Consider the following 13,174-nt stretch of genomic DNA (forward strand, 5'->3'; position numbering starts at 1 on the left):
TTTGTGGATTCCGATACCAGTTGCCCAAGCATCAGAGGAGACAAAAACATGCTCACTAAAGGTGTAGAAGAAGAGGAAAGAAACCATATGACTGAAAGGGTTTATGAAATATAGGTAAACAGACTATCTGAACAAAAATAATAATCCTAGCTAATAAAAGAGTAATATGTAAATTAACCATCACTCCATGACAAATATGGCGACACCCACAGCCGAAAAGATGGTGATGCCGGCAGGATGCTTGCCTTCCTTCAGACTAAACGCTTGGCTTCTTTTGGGCGGGACGTTTGGCTTCCTTCGTCACCATAGCAATGAAGGAAGCCAAGCCTCCTGCAAGCCATGGCCGGCCGCTGAGGACCAGCCTCTGGGCGGCAGCCACAGAGCCGGCTGAAGCAGGCGGAAGGTGGCTCTGGCCCGGAGCAAAGGCAGAAGGCGGCTCCAGCCCAGAGTGAAGGCCCGGGTTCCAGGTGGTGGAGGGAAGCTGGTGCCTGCAGCCAGGGAAGGAAGGCCTATTCTTGCACGAATCTCCGTGCGTTGGGCCTCTAGTAATAATAATAAAATGAAAAGAAGATAGGAAATAAAGCATGAAAGTTTGATACTGGATCAAATGAAAAACAAGCAGTTACCACTCCCAAGACCAAATCTGTATGAAGGTGTGTTTTCCTTCTTCATCTTTGCAATATTAAGGATCAAGACAATATTTTGGTTGCTTTAGCTTAACAAATGGAAGAGAGGGAAAGTAAGTGCCAATAGTCTAGACTTAGGTTTATCATAGTCTAAGAAGAAATAGCTTTTTCTCAGTTGTTTCTTAATTTTTAAACAAAGCAACAAAACAAAACCTACAGCCAGAAAGAAAAGAAGGGGTGGGGAGAGGGACAGGTCGATATCTCTGGCAACCTACTGGTAGACACAGTTAAGCACAATAATGAAAATGATTCTGATCCTCATGCCTCCTACTCTTTATCTCTCAGATACCAGGATGTGAAAAGATACCAAAAACACACACCCAACTCTGGTCGGGTGGCAGGGAGCAGAATGACTCATATCACCCTCAAACACCCCAAACTGCTCTTCCGGAAACCACATTAATGAGCCACAGATGGAGTCTCATCAAGCCCTTGGCTACCGGGATGATTCTGATTGGGGTTATCTGTATCTCCTGACAGCTTCCCCAGTTTGCTGGCTTCCATTTCCTGCTTTTTAAAAATAAAACTATTGCATTTATTGGGGGTGACATTGGTTAATGAAATTATACAGGTTTCAGGTGTACAATTCTATAATAAAATCATCTGTATATTGTATTGTGCCTTCACCACCCCAAGTCAAGTCTCCTTTATCGCCATTCATCCCCCTTTTATCCTCTTCTACCTCACCCTCCCCCAGCCCCTCCCTTTTCCTCTGGTAATCACTGTACTGTTGTCTGTGTCTATTGAGGTTTATTTTTACTTTCTGCAGCCCTTTCTTCTCTAGGTACTTCCACATTGTGTCATACCCTGCCTCTTCTGTTATACACGGATTCTCCTCTGTGGCTCTCCCAAGCCTTCCACAGTGGTGGGGCGCAACAGATTCCTAGAGCAACCAGTTCTACAGGTGTGCGGACACCTCTCCAGCTCCCAGCTCTCTGCTGTCCTCTTCTGGCTGCTACACTAGCCTCAGAGACACAGACAACTTGGCTTAGTATTAGCACCTCACTCCCTTTCCTCAGGTCTCTGTTCAAAGGTCACCTTCCCCGTCACTATTTATAAAATAGCCTGCAGGTATGCACACACAGACACGCAATGCCACTCTGCGACAATAACTGTCTTTGGTTTTTCTTCACAGTGGTCACCCATCCTATCACGCAATGTTTATTTATTGTCTGCACCAGAGCATGGGATCGACTTCTATCTATTGAGAAGGGGGTCTGGCACCCGGAAGGTGCTTAATACTTGGGTTGAGTTGTACTGAATTTGATCTTGGACAGAACTGGAAGCTTCTGCCAACCTAATTCAGTATCCATTTATGTTTGCTTTGGGTTTGGTATGAATTACTTCGGGGGAGAGCGCTAACTCCATGTCTAAGTATTCTATTTTCTTTCATATGCATTGTGTTTTCTATTTTAAAGCTTATTTAAAATAGAAATGTAATCTTTACTTTCTGCCTACTACCTAAGTCAAATCTTTTTGAATGTCATGAGAAAAATCCATTGTTACACTGTTTCCTTATTTTATCGATCTCCATTACGCTCCCTTGTTCCACCTTAATCTTTCCATACAAACAACTATTAACCTACTTTTGCCCCACCCTGTCCTATTTTCTCTCCCCAGGAAGCACTACATCCAGGGATTTCCCTCATCACCATCATGCCTAGGTACTAGGACTGGATGTAGGGTTTACCTGTCTTCCAAGATCAACTTTGATGGCATAAGTTTCCCTTCCAGCCTTCCTTAAAGAGGACAGTTTGTAAAATAGTACCCTCGTTAAGTCTTCTAGATGATCATTACGGGTCATTCAAAACTCAGTGACATGCAATGTCTTTAATTTTAGGGTTGTTGTTTTTTTAATAGCATTACATTCTATTAGCTAACAGTGATATTGACCTGACACTCTTCTTCCTGTTCACATATCCTGTGACATTCTCCCCAAATGTGTCCCAAGATGTGTTTATTCACTTTAGTCACGAACAACCGTGACTATTTCTAAGAGGAAACCCTCTTACAAACAATCCATAATAGCAGACCAGTTTCAGAACTGCCCCATGTCACCCCACCAAGAAGCGTACTACCTCTGAGTTCATCCACAATCGCTAATACATGGGAGAGGTCCTACCTGGCAGCAGTGACAAAACTCAAAGCTCCTTGGCTTGTTTTCCAGACCATAGGGGTTTCCGCTGATACTAGTTTGCTTAGTTCTAAGCATGCATAGATGTACTTCTATGTTTACTACATAAACCAGGAGAAAGGCAGAAAAAAAATCACTGAAGCAAAAACTCCAGTGCCACAGGAAACGTGTAGCACTGATGGACCCAGCCTTGATGTCTTCGTCATCTGTAAATTCAAGGAAATAATTCTTGCTTGTTTCCTTCCTCTCGGAGATACGGTAAGGCAAGATGCCAAGCTATCTAAACGCACTGAACAAAAGAGGATGACACAAATTAAAAGTATTACTTTATGTTCTCCTAACATTCTTAAAATCTGAGGGCACCAAAGCAACCTTGAATAGTATTTTTTATAAGGGTCCATTTCACTCATTTCAAAGATGAAAACTAGAAACATTTAAAAATGTCACTGACCAAAAGTAAAAAGTGACACAGGAAATTCCAATAGAATTTGAATTGTCAGTCTCAAATTTTAGTCCCGTGACTGTACCAAGGGTTTGTTAAAGGTGATCTTGTCCAAATGTGTGAATATTTGTGCTTCAGAATCCTATGAGTAAGCTAACAAAATTCTGACCAACATTTCTTTGACGTTAATGTGGAATATTACATTATGAGAGTGATGCAATCATATGTAATCACATGTTTTATGATGACTGGCAACTTTACTAATGTTAATAAATGCTTTGAGACTTGTCTAAAAGCCATCACTTTTACAACAATACAATAGATAATATCCACACAGAACGGAGGAAAATATTCCAATACTGAGTCATTCTATACACTGAAGATATCCTGTGTAATGTACAAGATCACTTTCAAAAGGAAGTAAGAACTTTAACCTATATAAGCTGTGTCTCAACAAAGAGTAGAGTTTATTTTCTTTTTTAATAGGAAATTACAATAGCATATGATTGTTTTATACAGAACACAGTTACTAAAATATGAATAAAGAGATAATGTAACTATGTGTGCATCCTCAGTACTCCTTGACAATGTGTCAAAACACCTTATTTGGAAAACTTAAGATATTTTAGCCATGTTTTTGTAATATGGGCTGTTAAACTGCTATCTTTTGTTTAATAAGGAAAAAAAGAATTTGATGTTCAAAAAGGTTATCCCTTGAGCACATTTGGGCAACTATCTCATGGCTAAATTTTGATCAGGGCTGGACCTTTAGGTGAAGAAACTTTTCAAATAAACCAATTAATTTTCCTATGTAGATTGACAAGTTTTAAGTTGTCATAAACAATTTAGAATATATGCAAAAAGTATGTTTCATCAATGATGCAAAGGTAAGAAAATTTTTCTTAAGAACAATTCTCACTTGCCTTTTTAATCACAACACTGGCATCATTAACCATTTAAATACACTCTTGTAAAGTTTAATCTATCTTCCTTCCTGAAACTGGCAAGAAAACATAATTATGTGTCACTGAGACTAATATGTGAATTTCTACAGAAAGATTAGCTTCCAATTTTCCAGAGAGAAAATTTTCTCTTCCTACTGAGGCTAATCAACTTAAGTGAAAAATGGATGGATTTCCTAGTATGACTTCAAGGGAAAGCAATATATATCAAAGACCTGTCACTCTTTCATACTAGTTCCTACTGACTTCAGTGGGAATTCCCTGTCTCACTCTTTGAGAGTAAAATAAAGAAATTATTTTCCGATTAAATAAGACGGCAGTAGTTTGAAATAGTAATAGCAGGATTTATCCTGAAAAAATATTATATAGAATTAAGAACTCTTATTCCCACCTATCATCACTTTCTAGTTTCAAACTAAACAAAAGAGAATTATTTTTATAATACGAAATATATCAATTACATATTATTTAATATGTCATGTGTGATATATTAAACATTATTTAGGTAATATTTGATATATTTTTCAATTTTCCAACAGTTCATCAAATAGTTAATAATAATATCCATTAAACAATATTTTTAATAATTGTAATTCATTTCTTTTTTTTAGTTTCTGAAAGCCTGTCATTATTCTTCATGAGTTACGTATTTACTGTATATGGAGGTTATTGTCTGGATACCATAGTTACCTAATCATGTAAGCAGCTGCCATAAGTCTGTTTTCTTCCAATAAACTACTAACTTAAAACTTGGACTTCTATATAGGCCTTAACCAATGATCATCCCAAAAAAGCAAAACATATTTAATAATACCTGTCATTAATACCTCCCTAGGTTAATTGAGAAAAATGTCAGAATCTATACACTAACTCTTTTTTTAAATTTTATTTTCTTCTTTAAAGTATTACAAATAGTAGCACATATGTCGCCTTTTTTTCCCCATTGACCTTCCCCCGGTCTCCCCTACCCGCCGGCACATGCCCTTACCTCATCCCCACAGTGTCTTGTGTCCACTGGTTATGCTTATATGCATGCATATAAGTCCTTCGAGTGATCTCTTACCCCCCATACACTAACTCTTTCAACAACAGGAGCAGGAAGAATAAATACAACCCTCTAACTCAGTGGTTCTCAACCTTGGCTGTGCCGCGACCCTTTAATACAGTTCTATTGGTTCCTTTCTTTATTGTAACCCCCCGGTATAAGGTAGGTACTCTTCCATGAACTACAGGATTTGCTGATAAAGAAGGAAACTGGAATATCTTCAAATAGATGGAAAAACTCTTCAACTCCAGCAAGCTCTTTTATGTATTGCCATGGCTACGAATCGTCAAGAAATGGTTCACATCTAGGGCAACTAAGGAAAATATTTATCGGGCCTGAAATCTGAGTCAACTAACAAAGAAGATCTCTTCTGTCTGACGAACATCTCTGATGTGGAGACGAGGGCCATGTTACAAAGCCATCTTGAGGCCTTCAGGCGAATGGTCAGAGAACCGCAGTGGGCCCAGTGCTGGTGCCGACTCTGCTTCCACAGTTTTAGGTCCAGGGTTCTGCTAACCACAGCGATGGAGACTAGCTGGATTCTCTTGTGATTCTAACACCAGCAACATGAGAAGTCATACTGGAATTTTAATAACTTATATGTGTGTGGCCACAGAGAAATGTTTATAATTAGCAGTTTTGGGGGAGCTGTGTCAGCATCCTTGATTTTGGACTATTATGGTCTAATCAACAAATTCACACAAACACATAAAAAATCATTGCACATCATTTCTCTGCCTAAAAAATACACATGACTGGATAAAAATGGAGCCAACACCAATACAAATAGACATACAGAGATAAAAACACACTTTCCGTCCTACTCTCGGGGAAAGTGTCATGGTAAAATCAACAAAACAGCTGTTCTAAACCAAGGAAGTGATCCAAACACTTGTGATACTACACACTGGTGCAGGAGGCAATAGAAGACTCCCTTCATTTGAAGAAACAAAACAGTAAAATGAAAAATAAAAAAGAATCATGAGAAACTCACTTTTGAAAAAAGTAAGCGAATGCACATACATTCCCGGTGAGTACACAGTTACTGGCAGCGGCCCCCAGCGCCCGTCAAGGATAAAAACAAGCTGAGACATACAGTCTCAAGTTCTTCTGTCTTAATGTTTATGTGTCAAAAGAGTTTCTAGAATGGAGAGTGTGTATTTTCTTATGTGACAATATCCACACAAAGCTCCATCCCTCCGTGCTGAAAGTCAACATCAAGCACCTACAGAACTCGGTTTTAAAACTGACTGAGCCAGAAACTTGGGTACCCCAATTGCCGCTTACACTCAATGCCTCATTCAGTGCCTTGCAAACAACTGACATTCAATAAATATTTGTTGACAAAATAAAGGAAGAACTGATAAACATTAAAGCTATTACAGTCAACTGGTCAACCACCATGAAAATGTCCATAGTTAATTGGCCAATCCACGTGAAACTCTTTGTTTAAATACACACTAGGAGGTATTCAAGTGGAAGTACTTCTTTTATCCTTCAAAATATTATTTTGTGTTTAAAAAATTCTTCAGGTATTTTCAGGCTGCTGAAATCTATATCATCTATATCTATATCTATATCTATATCTATATCATCGATATCTATATATCTCAGCAATTTGAGCACCTTTACTCCACTCTATCGGTGCATTTTTTAAAACTTTACAAAATCGTCTGAGGAAATGGACTCACAGATTGCCACCAACCATTCATGATTACCTTTGTTACAAAAGTATTCCACTTCTTCACAGCTCAGATTCTCAGGCCCAAATTCTGTGGAAAAGCTTTCCTCCAACGGAAAGTCCCCCTTGGAGATGATGTCTGCTGCCTCAGACGTACACTCTTCTTCCTCCTCTTCAATGGCGTCTTCTAGCGGCCCTTGAAAAAGAATCAGGGACACTGTACCAAAAAATATCCAAAGAAGAGAGTGACATAAAAATCCTTACACTGGGTCATTTTCATTAAGGTGGTGAGAGCAATTCTATGAAGAGACCCAATAGTCCCACCAACGGTACTCACAGAAGATAATGCCACATCCACATTCACAGGTAACACTGACTCATGGAGAGAAGTGGAAGGCAACTTTCACCTCCAACCCCTACTCTCAACTCCAAGCCCAAAGCTTACTAGTATTTTTTTTCATTCTCCCCTGAACAGCAAAATCGTGCACCTTATGTTCATTTGTTAGAATTAACTACCTGGTAAAGAGTACAAGTCTCTTTTACAGGATTGTACAATTTTACCTGAGATTTTAATAAAGATTTAAAGTAATTGAATGCATTTTAATTGAACTGAGATTTTAATAAAGTCTGTGCTTTTAAAAATCCATCTTAAGAGTGGATTCCAAGAAAAGATTTCATTATATGTGTTTGAGGCTTGAAGAAAAATTACATATTTCTCTCCCTGATGAAAGCATAGCCCTATTCATAATTAATTGAATTTTTTTTTCTGAAATGAAAAGTAGTTTTCTAATGAAAAATGTAATTTGTATTTATGTGATACTTTTTCAGGAATGAAAATACAACTTCCTTAGAGTGAATGAGAGTGAGGTGCAGACATTAATGGGACTATTTTACTGAAAGGGAAGGGAGGGCTGCAGTGGTTGGGACGGATCTGAAGTGGACTACGTGGGAATACCACACGCTGAGTGTGATTTCTGGCTGCCCTGAAGAATCCGTCTGCGACTCATGTTCACGAAGCAGAAGCCCGCTGTTGCTCCTAAAGAAGCAATGCGGCATTTTCTCCAAAGAACACGATTATGGTCATTTGTACTAATTGTCACTCATGTCGGCAGTCTCATCAGACAGGCTAAGTACTTAAAAGGCTGACAGCAGTCTCTTTCTCTTACTTCTTAGCAACGTGCTAGGAAATTTTCAGGAGCAAAGAACAACTCATAAGTCATTTAAAATAGTGAATATATTAACACATTTTATGGACATTGTTGGCAAACAGAAATAGCTACCTACAGCACAATGATATATGTGGTATTTTCCCCAAAGCCTGTTTCTAAAGGGTTGAATTTCATATGACACAGTTTTAGGAAGAGAATTAGTTGCATGGATTTACTTAAGAAACATCCAAGCAAAGAATTTCTTAAGGAATTTCTTCATCCTTTTTAAAATTCATTGATGCTTTTTTTTCCCCCCTTTAAAATAACAGATGTTAAGGAAGAAAGAATGCCCTAATTCCCATGTGTTTTCTTATACTCAAGGTGTGAGGTGTAAAAAAAATGGATTTTCGTACAAATCACATTCAAAAGTCATGAATCTCATATTAGTTATTTCTTATCATTATTGCAAGTTTGAAACTATAATCTTTCACCTTTTAAAACAACTGTCAAGGAGCAAGTTTTATGCAAGGAATATATGCAAGGGACAAGCCACAGAATAGGAAAGCAGTAACAATGTAAACTATTATAATCATTAAACATCTATTTGATATTTCTAATTATTAATTTTGAGAATGATGAGTAATAGAATATTTTCCATATTTTTTCAAAACATTTAACTGTAACAATTTTGGACAAAAGAAGATGTGAGGCTTCCTTGTTTGCCTTTCATGTAGGCCTTCCAAAGCACTTCCTTATGTAAACTCTAAAATAACCCAGGGAGGGGGTTAAGGGAATTACTACTATTTTTATTTTGGGGATCTGGAAAGTCAAGTTCACCAGGTTAGTTAACTAGAATAAGGTTACAAACTAATAAGTAAAATGGTTGCTGTGAGAAATATACACTTGAAACCTATATAAGGTTATTAACCAATGTAAGCTCAATTAAATTTAATAAAAACTCAAGATTTTTAAAACACCTTTTATTAATATATCGTACTACTATGCAAGCCATTCTTCAGTAGTTATAAACACTGTAAAATATAGATAACTCATAAATGCTTAAAGATCTAGTCTTTAAAAATTGAGGAACCTCTTGTTGCTCTTCTTAGAATACTGAGACTATAAACTACAAAATATCAGACAACAAATGACAGCCATCATTTAGTACACTTTACCAACACTAAAATAATTGACTACTAGTATTTAATTATTTATATACTTTATATCCACACTAAATCAATCTGTACAGTAATGGCCTTAATATCAGTAATAACAGAAATGAAAATACATACTTTTTTAAGATATATAATCTGCATTTAAGGCTACCAAAAAAGATGTCTAATTATAAAATAAATATTTTTAATAGTTCATATATATTTTAGTAAATTCTTTTTATTATTTCTGGCTGCTCTTCAAATATTGAAGTCTATATATTATAAAGAGAAGGGATGCATATTATAAGAATAAAATCAATAGCAATAAAATGCTTTCTTTTTTAAGAAATGAAATCCCGAACATAAATGCTATCATTCTTAGATGGGTTTTATTAAAGATAATATGTAATTGAACAATTATTTAAAATACTCAATAACTTAAAATTGGCTCCTATACTATAAAAGCAAATAGTTTTATTAAAGATTAAAAGAAAAACCTCATGTGAAAATTTAAAAGGAAACAAATCTACAAAACTGCTTATTTATCAAAGATTATAATAAAACTAGAGGCCCAATGCATGAAATTCGTGCAAGAGTAGGCCTTCCGTCCCCCGACTGCCGGCACCGGCTTCCCTCTGGCACCCGGGACCCTAGCTTCCCTCGCAGCCCCGGCTTCGTCCAGTCTAATAACATATTATGCTTTTATTATTACAGACCTTAATTGACAGTATAATATTCAATTTTCCAGGGACTGTTTTGTTTTATATGTTGGCTATCAACTGCAATTCCAGACATGTAAATGAAAGCAAGCACTTATTTTCAAAAATAACTACAAAAAAATATACAAAAGGTGAGAAAATTTTTTGAGGTCTTTGTTCAAAATACACAAGATCTCGATGTTGATATTTAGAACAAGCCACAGAAGAGTGCCTTAATGGCCAGCTGTCATTTCTCCCAAAGCAAGTGTCAGATTTATACAATTTAGTCTACTTTAAAATGTGAAATTACTAACCCTTCCTTTAGCCATGCTATCAAAGTAGGCTCTGGGGGGAAAACAAAAAAGTTTCTCTTAAAATGTAGAGTATTTGTAGTTTAAGATCAGCTCTCACTCTGCTGTCTATATTGCATGTTTCTTTAACAGGAAAACCTTACATTTAATTCATGGCCATAAACCAATGTTTTAAAAAGGTGAGAGACACTTGAAGTACAGGCCCAATTAACAGCACCAATGAAGGAGGGAATGAAGGCGCCTCCTGTGTATGGATTAGTGGGCACAGAAGTCCACTTCAGAAAGTCACCACACATAATTTGACACAAATAATAATATCTACCCAGAAAAGGCTCACAACTGAGTTGCATGTGCCCTCATGGAGAAAATTACTTCTGATTGAGGCCACTTGGCAGGCAAGCGTAAGGAAATCTGAATTTCAGCTCTTCGATTGCCTCTGATTCCTAGATATCCAAACAACACACTCACCAGAATTAATCATCTTAATGTGTGTAACTATAAACATTTACTTCATTTTAAAATGCTAAGCATTAGCAGTGCATCCTAAAGCTATGACTACAACAGTGCTATATGCTGGGTCCTCAATACTGTTCATCAATTATCAGGATGAGCAGGCATCAGATTTTGTCCTGGATGAAAATAGAGGTTACTGGGAGATTCTGGTGGGTGCAAACGGATCCTTCCATTTTCAGAAAGGGAGACCACTGGGTACCATTTGAATGGACCTCAGCTACCTTTGCCCTGGAGATGAAGTAGAAGCAAGAAGGGCGGTGCAGACTGACAACCCCTGGCCATCCTGATGACCGTCCAACGTATGGCGAAGCCTTTCATGTTGCCGGTACTAACGGCTACCTTGTAAAAGCTGGACCTCAGTGTGGCAGAATTTTTCATGTGGGGGTCGTTTCAATGATCTAGAGAGGGCAAAGGGCAAATGGAACGTTTAAGATGAAGGAGTCCTACTGTATACACTGACTGTTGAATGAAATAAAAATAATAAATGCGTTTGTGTGGTTAAGAAGCAATTTGAGGAGTACTTCCTCTCCAGATAAATGAAGTCACAGGGAAAAAAAAATCAATGGCATAATTTCAGGTAAAGATAGAGCCACACACTGGAGTGAGAGCTAGAAGGTGACAAGGAAAATTTTAGGGAAAAATATAAAAGATATAGAAGAATTCAGAGGAAAAGGGACTGAAATAAGTAGTACAATGAGAAAATGCAAGAAGTGATAAAGACCAACCTAGTAAGTATTCAATCCAATATGTGTCTTTAAGCCTATGTCACCTCAATATATAACTTCCTCCCTTTGCAGCCGACTATACACCAGACCAGCCTGACCTCAATGTCATATTATCTTTGTTCCTATAAGTTCAAAGCACTTCTGAATGAGGCAGCCAAGAAAGAAACTAAATTCTACAGAAATTAATATACACTGTCAAGTAGGAAGAGGGGAAAGAAATGACAAATTCTATGGTTTTGATGCAATATCCCCCGAAATGGTTCCTTTTTCTGAACCACTTGCTGGCATTAACTGATTAGACATTATTTCCGTTAGGTTTTGCTTGCCTTTTGGTTAAAATAAAACAAGCAGTTCGTAATGGAACTGTAGACAGCATCCCGTCTCCTCCCCTCGCATTAATATTCTAAGCATTTTAGAGGCTGCACAAGACTAGCCACCTAGCAAAATGAGACTGTTTCAGGATGCTGGGCAGCCTTGATTGCAACTGACAGGTGGGAAAAAGTCGCATTAAAATATTATCATTCCCAATAATTACAATAATCCATCACAGCGTGCTCAGAAATTCTGCTGGGTGAATTTCGCCCGAAAACACGCAAATATTTCCAAACCTTTTTATTCTGGTGCTTCTTAATCTATGCCATTTCAGATAATTTTTATATTGGATAGTATTATTCATATTAAAACTTCCATCACAAACTTTATATCATTTTACTCATGCACAGAACAAAAAAGACATGCCAATGGAACAAATGTCACCAAAATCATAATAAGTGAATGAAAATGAAAATGATGATATTGTCCCCAAGTCTCCAGCTTCTGTTTTGCGCTCCTTTAAACTTGTTTGCAAAAGATACACTCAAAGGAGTGAGAAGGCATGTAAAAATCTTCTAAAGTATATAAAAATAACAGAAACCTCTAAATCTATTGAAATAAATACCATCCATGCCTTAATTGTTATGTAATAACTGAGCCACATTTATCATGCGGTGCTACCTTTCAAAAGATAAATATGATAGTATTAATCAGGGATGAAAAAAAAATGTTGGTTCACATTTTATATATAATACCCAAATATATAAAAACTCTACACAGATAGGCTATATTTTAGTTAACAGGTAAAAGGAATTAAAATAGAACTTTCCTTCTACACTTACATTTTCTATACATGATGGAAAACGAGGCAGGGGACTGCCATTTAAATTGGATGCCAAGTTTCCTAATACCCTGTATTCTAGCCTCATATTTCTTTGTTAATTTTAGATGCTATTCATAAAACACAAAATATATAAAGCCCTCCTAATAGGAAAGATTTTTAGTTTCCTATGTTTTGCACAGGTATGGCCTGTTTGTCCAATTACAAATAGAAAACAACAACTCTATAAAACAGAAATCCACGAAAATGTGACTTTCCCCATCTCATTACGGAACAGAATATTTCTATCTTTAGAGTATTAATAACTTTTTACTAATTTCATCTGGGGCATATTCTGTGGCTCTCAGTAGCTCCTCTCTTCAGAGTTTTCAGCTGCTGCACTCCCACTTCCTCAAGATTCATCACTACCCTGTAGGCACACCTCAAAATGCTTCTCACTGGGCTCCTATTACATTTGTCTCATGCATATCCCACAGAGCCGTTTAATGAGAAGGGGCAAGGAGAAGAGATGCTCTTTGGACA

The 13,174-nt window shown here is 37.1% G+C and overlaps 1 protein-coding gene across 1 annotated transcript in view; it reads right to left on the bottom strand.

The window, feature by feature from the left end:
• Positions 1-7,143, bottom strand: part of ZFPM2 (zinc finger protein, FOG family member 2) — a 331,407-nt gene extending 324,264 nt beyond the window's left edge. The window contains exon 1 of the mRNA XM_006760253.1: positions 6,988-7,143. The gene's annotated coding sequence lies outside the window, so the exon portion shown is untranslated. The remainder of the gene's footprint in view (positions 1-6,987) is intronic.
• Between the last annotated feature and the right edge of the window lie 6,031 nt (positions 7,144-13,174).

Source organism: Myotis davidii, unplaced genomic scaffold (genome assembly GCF_000327345.1).
Source record: "Myotis davidii unplaced genomic scaffold, ASM32734v1 scaffold497, whole genome shotgun sequence".
Lineage (NCBI taxonomy): Eukaryota > Metazoa > Chordata > Mammalia > Chiroptera > Vespertilionidae > Myotis > Myotis davidii.